Source organism: Lynx rufus, unplaced genomic scaffold, assembly GCF_022079265.1.
Source record: "Lynx rufus isolate CCGP_SWC_20201006 ecotype Redwood Valley unplaced genomic scaffold, mLynRuf1.p SCAF_5, whole genome shotgun sequence".
Classification (NCBI taxonomy): Eukaryota; Metazoa; Chordata; class Mammalia; order Carnivora; family Felidae; genus Lynx; species Lynx rufus.
In genome coordinates this window covers 141,395,424-141,407,885 of record NW_025814867.1, presented here as the reverse complement: position 1 = coordinate 141,407,885, position 12,462 = coordinate 141,395,424, and positions in this window count along the sequence as shown.

The window sequence follows — 12,462 nt, the reverse complement described above, 5'->3', positions numbered from 1 at the left end:
CAATGGATCTAAACTAGAAGAGCAATAAAATGGAAGTTCCATAATATCAGAAATATAACTGGACTAAAGAGCGAGCAGTGCAGATTGGAGAAAAAGAAAAGAAAAGAAAAGAAAAGAAAAGAAAAGAAAAGAAAAGAAAATGAAAGGAAAGAAAGAAAAGGAAAGGAAAGGAAAGGAAAGGAAAGGAAAGGAAAGGAAGAGAAAAAAAGATTCCCAAATGAAGCTATCTGAGAAACAAAGGAGGATTCTTCATAAAGAGGTGCATGAGAAAAATATGATGTAGGCAAATAATGTAATGGAAGAAAAAGGGGCTCCTGGGTGGTTCAGTGGGTTAAGAGTCTGACTCTTGGCTTTGGCTCAGGTCATGACCTCATGGTTCATGAGTTCCAACTTTGTGTCAGGCTCCTCACTGATATAACATGGAGCCTGCTTGGGATTCTCTCTCTCCTTCTCTCTCTGCCTTCCCCCACTCACTTGCACATGGGCACATGCACTCACACTCTCTCTCTTTCTCTCTCTCAAAATAAATAAATTTTAAAGAAATAAAAATTAAATTTAAAAAAGAGAAAGATAATTAAAAATTCCTGGAAAAACATTTGAAAATGAACACACAAATACAGAATCGCAAGTGTGAATAAATTAAAATACTGAATCACCTGAAACAATGAGCAGTATGCAATGACAATATCTTTAACTTTAACCTGAAACAGTATTTTTATTTTATTTTATTTTAATTTTTTTTATTTTATAAAGTATAATTAACATAGAGTGTTATATTAGCTTCAGGTGCACAATATAATGATTCAAAAAATCAGGGGCGCCTGGGTGGCGCAGTCGGTTAAGCGACCGACTTCAGCTCAGGTCACGATCTAGCGGTCCGTGAGTTCGAGCCCCGCGTCGGGCTCTGGGCTGACGGCTCAGAGCCTGGAGCCTGTTTCCGATTCTGTGTCTCCCTCTCTCTCTGCCCCTCCCCCGTTCATGCTCTGTCTCTCTCTGTCCCAAAAAAAATAAATAAACGTTGAAAAAAAAAATTTTTTTTAAAAATCTATACATTATTCAATGCTCATCACAGTAAGTGTACTCTTAATCCCCATCACCTATTTCACCCATACTTCACTGACCTCTCTGGAAACCACTAGTTTGTTCTCTGTGTTTAAGAGTGTTTAAAAAAAAAAAAAAAAGAGAGAGAGAGAGAGAGAGTGTGTTTTTTTGTTTGTTTGCCAATTTTGTTCCTTGCTTGTTCATTTTGTTTCTTAAAAAATTCCACACGTGAGTGAAATCCTATGGTGTTTGTCTTTCTCTGACTGACTCATTTTACTTAGCATTATACTCTCTAGCTCTTTCCACATTGTTGAAAATGACAAGATCTTATTCTTTTATATGGCTGAGCATGCATTGAAAGCAGTCTTTTTTAAGTGACTTGTGTGTCTGCAAGATTGAGGCCATAAAGAATCATGTGTATGCTAGGAAATACTTGGACCACAATTAAACATTTATTCTAACAACAGTAGTACATCTACAATGGGTACTCATGGAATATATTCAAAATACTTCTTTTTTTTCTGCTGCTGTCCTTCCAAAAAATTAGAAAAAAATGTTCTTTTGCAATTGAGTGAAAAGCAGGAATGACATTACTTCTTTGGACACTTCCAAGTCATAAAAGTCAGAAGATCCCTCTAAACCATTAGATAGCAAAGTGTAATCTTAAGACATTAGAATGCTTATAATGTCAATGATAATTTAAATTTTCTTTTCAATATAAGAATTCTTTCCTTTCCAACTGACCCACTCAATAGTTGCCACTATCTTTAGACATGAGCCTACATCCAGAAAGGTGGGTAGGTGGGATTCTGTTTTTCTTCTCGCTCACCTCTTTCTCCATTCTCTGTCTTTTGTTCCTGAAATCCATGGGGCCAGAACATCAGAAGGTCCAACGGTCAAAGCAGGTCAGAAATGCCTTCCCTTGGTGGTATGGTTCTAAGTTATCTTCATGTTCTTGAGATTTGGCAGATGTTTAAAGCTTATTCTTTATCTCATGGACACTTTTGTGAATTCTTTAGAGGTTCCCTTATCTGGTTCATCCAATTATAACTTCTCTGACATAAGCAGTGCTGATTGAGTCTCAGTTATACTTTTACAGGAGTCTATTCTGCACTGAACTCTATTGGAAGAGATCCCCTTAGGCAGGAAGGGCAGCTTCAGGCTGTCTTGCTACCTTGTTTGGACCACATGTAATTAATGGAAAATACTCACTTATCTTTAGCCTTATTCTCAGAGGGCAGTGCAATTTCCCCCCTAGCCCATCGTAGGCTCCTTAACTTTCTCCGGAAAACATCAGGCACCAAGCGCTAATGTTCCATGTCTTCCATTTTTATACCCATCAGGACTTCTAAGCAATACTAGTGAAGCCTTCCCCACTACACTTAGGAAGTAGAGACCAGACTTTAACTTTTTTTTTTCTAAAGAGTGACTGGGTTTTTGTGTTTTTAATGCTTATTTATTTTGAGAGAGAGAGGGAAAAAAAAGAGTGCAGGGAAGGAGCAGAGAAAGAAAGAACCCCAAGCAGGCTCTGCACTGGCAGTGCAGAGCCCAGTGTGGGACTCAATCCCACGAACCATGCAATCGTGGCCCGAACTGAAATCAAGAGTCAGTCACTTGAGCCACCCAGGCGCCCCTAGACTTTCACTTTAGTAAATCAGGTAGGACTCACAGCTGTCCTACAGCTTTTTCAAAAAGCCCTACTTATAAAATCTATCCTCCAATTCAAAACATCTGGGCCTTTTCACACCAGGAATATGGGGGAATTGACGGGTTTTGGTTGCTGAATAGATTATAAATGCTAATAATCTTGAGACTATAAGAGTAAAGGTTTGGTTAATGAAATATGGTATCAGGAAGAAGAGAAATAAGATGCAGTAAAGGATAGGGAAAATAATACTGTAATCTTAAATTGAGATGTACAAAGCTAGTGGGGAAAAATAGAAGTGAAAGCTAACAGTAGTTACAAAGCTAACTACTTGAAGAGGAACAAAAAATAATAACATAGCTATCAACATCCACAGGATGAAGTGTAAGACGAGTAAGATTTGTTTGTCTCTTTGTTTGTTTGTTTTTAGAGTTTATTCATTTTGAAAGAAAGGCAGAAAGAAGAAAGAGAAAGAGAATTTCAAGCAGGCTCTGCACTGACCGTGCCTACATGGGGCTCGATCTCATGACCATGAGATCACGACCTGGGCCGAAATCAAGAGTCGGATGCTTAAGTGACTGAACCACCCATGGGCCCCAGGCTGAGCAAGGTTTTTGGGCAAAATTATAGTCTTTCACACTGAGAAGCTAACAAGTTTTGTCTGGATGAAGTGGAGAGATCAAATAATAGATATGTAGTGATTAAGATCTCATTGGAAAATAAAAATACAAACCATTAAAAAGGTTTTCTTTGCCTTCTGAGGCTGCCAGTTGGTTGGGAGGAAGAAGAAGGCCAGTGCTTTTATTCATACTTTTCCGTGTTTATTGGATAACTCAACATGCGTATGTATGAATTTCATAAAGCGTAACTTCTAGAAAACAGGCATCAATACTTGCTGAACGAATGGAAATTATTACGTGATTATAATTGTATAAAGCAATCCAAATAAATGAGAGAAATCTCATCTTTTAGAAGCAAACCATTATGAATCAAAAAATTTTTTAAAAAAAACTAGCCAGTGAGAGTTATAATGCTTATTTCATTTATATGTAAGAACCTGTTCAACGACGTTAAGAAAGGAGTACCATGAATAGTAAATAATAATGATAAATCTACACAAAAGCATACGTGAGAATTCCACAGACTCATTAAATGCATTTACAGTATCGTATCTTTGAATTTAAAGTTGAGCCTACAGCCTTTGGGAGTCATCTAATCAAATTCCAGAGATAATCAAGAACACATGGTGGCATTGCATGTGCTGTCCTAAAGTCCTTGTTGGTGGCACGATTCTGTATTTTTCGTCTTCTGGAAATTCTGATGAACTGCCAGATGATGGGCCTAATGGACGTGGGGGAGTTGGGACCGGGCAGGAGAAACATGACAGAGAAGGAAAATGGGGCAGCATCTCGCTAACAAATACAGATCCAAGATTTACTGGTAGATCCCGATCCACTAATTGGAGGTCTCTTTTTTGAAAGTATCAAACTGCTTTCTGGAAAAAGAAAATTCCATTATTTCTGTATTCCCTGTTCTTTCTTTTTTTTTTTTAATTTTTTTTTTCAACGTTTATTTATTTTTGGGACAGAGAGAGACAGAGCATGAACGGGGAAGGGGCAGAGAGAGAGGGAGACACAGAATCGGAAACAGGCTCCAGGCTCTGAGCCGTCAGCCCAGAGCCTGATGCGGGGCTCGAACTCCCGGACCGCGAGATCGTGACCTGGCTGAAGTCGGACGCTTAACCGACTGCGCCACCCAGGCGCCCCTGTATTCCCTGTTCTTTCTAACCAACACCGCACCCTAACACCCTTTTCCATTGAACTGTTTTTCTTGGTAGAGAGTAGAAATGATGATTATGAGGGACACAGAGGGAATTTGTTCATTTGACAAAATCATGTGTCTAACTTAAGTCTAGAAGAAAATTGGAGTATGTGAACAATCTCACAGCATTGGCAGTAATATTTGTGAGTCCGCTACCTTCCCAGCAGGAAGTGGGAAGACCCCCCAGTCACAAACTTGCTTATCACATGACAATTTCTGGTTCCTATACAGTCGAGCAAAAGTGGACTCAATGACTCAGTTGGCCATGACTCCAGCATTATCCTGGAACAGTTTTGCTTTATCTTAGAATTGACACAAAATACTGATGATATTTTGTACTCCATAAACATTTATTTTTACTGGGGCACCTGGGTGGCTCAGTCAGTTAAGCATCCAACTTCAGCTCAGGTCATGATCTCCAGTTGGTGAGTTCGAGCCCCACGTCAGGCTCTGTGCTGATAGCTCAGAGCCTAGAGCCTGCTTCAGATTCTATGTCTCCTTCTCTCTCTACCCCTCCCCTGCTCACACTGTGTCTCTCTCTCTTTCAAAAATAAATAAACACTAAGATTTTTTTTAGTTTATTTTTATTAATATTAAATTTTCCTTTTTTCCCCAAACCAAAACAAGTCATAAATCTGCTACCAGTGTCTACGTCCCCGAGGAATGTTGGCTATTTTCACTGAAGCAAGGAAAGTCTGTTTTCCACACAAGACTGGAAATATAGTCCAAAAAGACTTGATAGAAAAGGGTAACTTTACTCCCTGGATCCCAAGAGTTAAGATTCATGGTAAGAAGGGTAGAAATAAAGAACTCCCTGAAAGATCTCTAAGCCACTTCAAGGCCCATCTTATTCTTTCGTATCTTCAGAACTACCAGCAAGAGTGCTGAATTCATAAAATTGTTCAAAGTTTTTGAATTTCATTGACTTTGTAGAATGAGATCCATATAAAAAATGTTTAATATAATTATATGGTTCATATTACATTCATGTTGTCATATGTATTTTATGAGTATAATTACATATTAATATATAATACATACTTTGACGTGTATATAATTATGTATAAAATTTCCTGTCAGCAAAAATCTGGGAATCAGTCCTATGTCTGCACATAATAATGTTTTGAGCAGCATTCTTACTTACGTGACGTACTCAGTGATATAACCAGCTGGATATACAACTTGGTCATAAACTTATGACTGTTTTTTGAGTTACTTCTAATCTAATGTATCAAAACTTATGTCCTTTTCTCTTCCCATGCAGCTGTGATTTCTCCCCAACATGAGGTGGAATGTGAGAATTTGAGAGTGTTAGCTAAACGCAGTAGCCAAAGGACTCATCATGATGTGATCTCACCTGAAAGGCAGCACTGAGACGTGAACTCTCAGGACAGCATTAGAGAAAAGCTTCAGCATTTGAATTTTTCTTTTATTCTAACATAAATCAAACATGACGGCGCACTGTCTTGCAATTCCCCCCCAAAGTGAATTTATCTTGGGATGGAGATAAATTAAGAATGAGTCACAAACCCAAAGACACTTTCCATCATATTCCGAATATGTGCAAACGTTCTCTTCCGCAGGAACTGAGAGACTGCTGTGCCTTCTTCTTTAGCTTTAGGGAGCTGCCTTGTTGAAACTGTTTGCTACGACGTGGAAAATAACCAAAATGGATTATCCCCATAGAACGAAGAAACAACATTATAAACTCAAGTGGCAAGCAAAGATCCCATAAGAGAGCAAATTCCTTAAAAGGAGTTTTGAAAATCCCTTTGTTCTAGGTTTATCAGCATGGAGGAACTTAATTTCATGAAGCTTTAGAAAGGAGGAAAATTGTGGCACCCACTGCTACATTCAGATCTTAATCCTTCTAAATTGCTCTGTCGTGTTTAGAAAGGTCTGCTTACAACCGTCATTGTGCAAGTGTAAACACAAGGGCTCTCGGATCCTTCTTTGTGCTTCTGATCTGCCAGTCATCATTCATGTCTCATTTTACAGGCAAGCCCTTAGTACCACCACAAGCTTCTTAAAAAAAAAAAAAAAAAAAAAAAAACTAACGCGAGGCTCATGTACAAATCTTTGCATGTCTGGGTTTCCCTATAAGGGCATTGGATTTTATTCCCATCACAATTCTTGTTTATAGCCCACTGAATTTATAGCCATCCTCTTAAACATCTGCGGTCGTCATCTTTTCTCTCTTTTCTAAGAAAAAACACCACTCTCTATAGGACGTAAAGCAGGTATTTTCCCTTATTAAATCTTAAAGGGAGATGTTCTTCTGTGTTTTTTACCACTGAAGTAAGCAAACAGAAGACTTCAATGCTGTCAAGACAATTAGGATAAGGGACTTGACACTGGACCTTTAATACTTTCTGGAAATTTCCATTAGCTCTACGGCAGGAAAACAGGGTTTGAAACCCACGATTTTTATTAATTCTCTATGTGCCTGACAGCAGATCTCTTCATTTTCTTTGTGTTTTGTAGAAATGCAGACTATTTTAGAGCCAGGAGGAACCTTAGGGTGTCACCCAAGACAACACTTTCATTTTAAAGAGGGTCCCATCTCCCAAGCTACCAGTTCAGCCTCCCACAGGGAAAGAGCTGGAACTTCTCTCCCGATCTTCTCCTTTCACAGGGCACTTACCACTCTCTCCACTATGTTGTGACCCAGTTTCCTCAGCCAAGGCTTAATGATAGGTTTCTCATCACAAGTGCCTTGTAAGGATCACACAAAATATTTGACCAGGAAGTATACTGAAAAAAATAATAATAATAAGCGTAACCCAAATGTAAGCCGTTGCGTATTTTAAACACTGACTGTACAATGCAAGTTTAAATGGTCCCTTCAGGGGCACCTGGGTGGCTCAGTTGGTTAAGGGTCTGACTTGGTTTCAGCTCCGGTCACGATCTCATGGTTTGTGGGTTCGAGCCCCACATCAGGCTCCATACAGTCAGTGTGGAGACTGCTTGGGATTCTCTCTCTCTCTCTCTGGCTCTCCCCTGGTTGTTCTCTCTCTCTCAAAATAAGTAAATAAACTTAAATTTTTTTAATAAAATGAAATAAATGTTCTCTTTATAACATTTAGGTACTTTCAGGTTTTTATAGCAATGCATTACTATCAAGAAATGGATTATCTTTCATGTTTTTATCATTGATGAATGCATAAGCCATATATATATGGAATATATATATGAATATATATGAATATATATATGGAATATATATGGAATATATATATGAATATATATATGGAATATATATGGAATATATATATGAATATATATATGGAATATATATATGAATATATATGGAATATATATATATGAAATATATATATATATGGAATTGCTATGAACTCAGTCATATCCCACCCTGCCCAATTCATATGTTGAAGTCCCAACCCCTAATGTGACTGTATTTGGAGACCGGATCTTTGGGAGGGAATTAAGGTTAAATAAAGTCATAAGGGTAGAGCCCTAATCCAATAGGACAGGTGGCCTCATAAGAAGAGGAAGATTCTCTCTCTCTCTCTCTCTCTCTCTCTCTCTCTCTGTCTCTCCATACACATAAAACAACGAAGAGGCCATATGACCATGCAGCAAAATGGTGGCCGTCTGCAAGCCAGGAAGAGGGCTTTCACCAGAAACGAATTAGGCTCAACCTTGATCTTTGACTTCTACCTTTCTGAACTGTGAGCAACTACATTTCTACGGCTTAAGTCACCCGGTCTGTGGTATTTTGTTATAGCAGAGACTAATAGACTACTTCAGAGAACTACAGAAAAACATAATTCAAGAAACATTAGAGTAGAAAATACAAACTTTATACCAAAAAGAACTTGGGTGTATCAAAAAAGTTAGGAGTACACATTTGTTTTTAACAGTTCCTTCCCATATCACTTCCTGACATTCTGGTTTTTAAAGGTTGCCAATATGACCCAGTGACAATTGCAAAAACAATTCAATCATTCTTATCATCATGATTATATTCAACATGTGGCATGCCTTATTCCAAAGCAATAAAAAATTGCTTGTTGTCCTTACTGCTAAATTGTTGTTGTCCTTACTGCTAAAAATACAGCAGCCTGGGGCAGATGGGGAGGGAGAGAGGCTCATTTTTTTCTTTTCTCATCAGTAAAAACAAGAACATCTTTAAAGAGAAAAATTATCTTTTGTGAGTTGTTTCCTCCCTCCGGTGAACTCTGGACAGGTTTCTAACTGAAGCTGGTGATGGGACAAGACAATACCAAGTTCTTTCCCCCCGCACCAAGCCTTTTAACAGATGAAATGGCCTGCATAGTAATTATGTTCGAGACGTTTCGTTTGTTTTTTTTTTCCTCTTCCTCTCAAGCTTTTAGTTTCAAGTTTAATTTTTTCCCCAATACTGCTTTTCTTTTTTTTGTTGCCAGAAAATCCAAACTCTTTTTCAAAGATTAGATTACCAGCCAGTGACTTTTCTTTGTTGAAAGGACAAGTCTTTCCAACAAGGAGGTGTCTTTCAGGGTAAAACAAGATGCCTTAAAGCATTGGGCCCCAAGGCCCCGATGTCAGCAGACTTTATAAAGTTAACATTATAAAGCAAACTCTTTCACTACAGATTTTAGTACTAATTTCAATGTTTCTTCCCAAAAAGAGAGAGAGAGAGAGAAAGAGAGAATAAAATATCTTCTTATCCTACCCCCTCCCCCAAAGAGACATTATTATAAACAGCAGGGTTCCCTAGTTTCCTAGTTTAAAAAGGAAAAAGTTCTTTACCTTGTTGTTTATGGAGGGAAAAAATCAGAAAATATTTTCATTATGCATCAAATAAATTAATAATCTTTGTAACACCCACTCCACTGACTAAGCTCTTGATTATTTTCATCAGTTTAAGTTATGAAGCAAAATCTGAAAACAAAAGTAAAAAAAATGTGGGCGATTTAGACTCTCCTCAATACTTTTCCCCGTGCGTTCATTGCAACCACAAAACCATTGAAAGATCAGGAAGCACATGTTATTGAATTAATACATACAAACAAACATTCCTTCTATGCTGTTCATTGCTTTGCTGGGACTTGGTTTGGGGGAGAAGCACTGAGCGCTAAGCAGAAATAACAGAGGGAGTATGGTATTCATGCCAATTCCCTTTGCCTATTTTTCACAGAAAGTGGTTCATTCAAAGTCCCATCTCAGAAAAGCAGAGATGGCTGCCACAGTGGGGTCACACCACACATGACGGCTTTGACATGATGCATGACTCTTTCTTGCCAGCCCGGGTCAACATGCTTGGTTCCCAGGGCACCTGCTGCCCCACCCCAGTCCCAAAGCCATCCCTTTAACCCCACCTCAACATCCCCTCCTTGCCTCTCTCGCCTAAAAACAACCTAAGACCCTGCACTCTTCTTGCTTCCCTAAATCATTGCTTATGGTTATTTGAACCTCCAGTTCCATGCTTCCCTAGCCAACCTATTCCTTAATTTCCACCTTGATTCTTCCTCCTCAAGATTGCTCTCTTCAACTCCAGTGCTCTTTCCTAGACTCAGCCTCGATCTCGCTGTCTCAGTGAGGCCCATAATGTCTCAGACCCTCAATTCCAAACTTCCGTCCATTTCCATCTTCAGCCCTAGCAGAACTTTCTCTCATTCTTTCAAGCTCTTTCCTCTTTCGGTGCAGAACTGCCAGAACCCCACATCCACCCGCTCTCTGGTCCTACCTTCTAGACTTCTCAGTCCCGTGGGACCAGGGATCTTTTCTGCACGGGCATTCCTAGATTCTTCATTTGAATTCTGGGAACAACTTTTTCTGTGTAGGACCATGGTCCTTCCTGAATATTCACCTTTAGTTTCTTGTGAACTAATCTTCTTTTAAAATAAATGTCTCTAAGCCAAAACTTACGTCATTAGAAAGAAAGATACAAATATCAGAATAGGTTTTTTAAAGGTAGGGTAAAACTATAATTGTGTAAAGTCTGGGACACACCACGATGATGAAAATTATATTGAACTTGGAGTCAAGGACATGGGTCCCATGAAAGATTAGTTTGTATTTGCTGTTCGAGCCTAGACAATTTACTTAACTTTCTTGAGAATGCTTAGATTGTCTATGGACAGTGAGACTTCATTACCCTCAGTTGTTTCTGTGTCCTATGCAGCCCAGAGAAGAAGCCTTGACCTGTGTGTCCCAACATCCCTTTCTCAAAATGGTGCCTGGTTCCTGTCTGACAATGACAGGCATTCATAGTGCATTGTTTGAGGATAGCATTTGGGGAGTGTTGATTAGATTTTGAGGCCAGTATACACAGGAGGTGCTTGCCTCAGTATGTTCTAAGCCCTGACTAAGAGACAGCCACCAGCCCACAAGACACGACAACTGGTCCCTAATGTCAGGTTTACTTCTAGGTGGGAGGAACAGGATCTACTTGCCTGCTGCCTTGAAGTTGGGGTCATATAACCAGTTGTGGCCAATGTGCATGGGTGATGGGTGAAAATGACCTCTAGGAGAAGATCCAGCAGGCATTTTTTTTTTTTCTACCACAACCAGCAGTGTTCCAGAGAGCAGAGTCAAGGACCTAGAGTGAGAATGGCAATCTCATTGGTGATTCAGTACGAGTGAGCAATAAACATTTTTGTTTCATTTTTTAAAAAAATTTCTGGCTTTGTTGAGGTATAATTGACAAAATTGCAAAAGTTTAGAATGTACAATGTGATGATTTAGTAGAAGTAGACATTATAAAACCATTACCATAATCAAGTTAATTAACACATCTATCACTTCACATAGTCACCGTGTGTGTGTGTGTGTGTGTGTGTGTGTGTGTGTGTGTGTGGTGGTGGTGATGGTGGTGAGAACACTTAAGATGTACTCTCTCAGCAAATTTCAAGTATACTATATAGTATTATTAATTGCAGTCACCATGGCGTACATTGGATTCCCAGAACTTATCTTACAACTGGATGTTTCTATCGTTGCCCAGTATCTCACCATTTGAACCACCTACCAGCCTCTGGAGCCATCATTTTACTCTCTGGTCCTATTAGTTCAACATTCCCGAACCTTGGCAAAAATTAGATACTTACTTTATAGAAAACCACAGAAGTTTTGGACTCACGGACACTAGTCATAGTTGAAGACGGGATAACATATGGAGAACCATTAGATGAAATCAAACCCTACACTGAAAGGTAAGACCGCACTAGATCTCTTTACAAATAGCCCCCCAAGTGAGCAATCAGGATTATAACTTGTAGACAGGAAATAAGATTCCTTTCTGGAGAAAGATGACACCTCGTGAAACAGCCAATCCAGATTATCCTATAGGGAAATCCGGAATTTCCAATCACATTTTGGTATCCCCACACTTAAATAACGATTAAAAACATTTTTTAAAAGAAACAGAAACAATGCATGGAACAGAAAAAACATTTAAGAAAAAAATAAGAAAAGGAGGCTATAAAAATAATGGAAACAAGAAGCAACAACGAATAGTTCTGGAAATAAAAAATATGATAACAGAAATAAACATTTGATTGGGAGTTGAAGGTTAAGTTTCAAGAGAAAATTACTTATAATCTGAAATTATGCAGCCCAGTTTAATGCTCAATCAAAAATGAAGGCCCAACAAAGACAATTTTAGAAAAGCATGTTCTCAGAAACTAAATCCCTTCCCTATGCTCCCTTTTTATGAATCTACAGATATGCATCCCACTAGTCAAGGAAAGAAACCTAGAAGAGAGAGACATAGAACCCAAGGAGCAGAGGACCCAATAACAACAACAAAAAGGGGTAGGAAAGCTCTAGGTCCTGAAGGCAAACCTCGGGATGACAGGGGTCCAACAGGCCCAAGGGGAGACCATCCTTATTGCAGCAGGAAGACAGTGGGCTCCAGGAGACCGATCTTCAAATAAAAAGTATTTTTTAAGAAAAACTCTGGAATATTTTTGAACATGTTATTTAAAGATTTGGGCTTCTAGTACAAG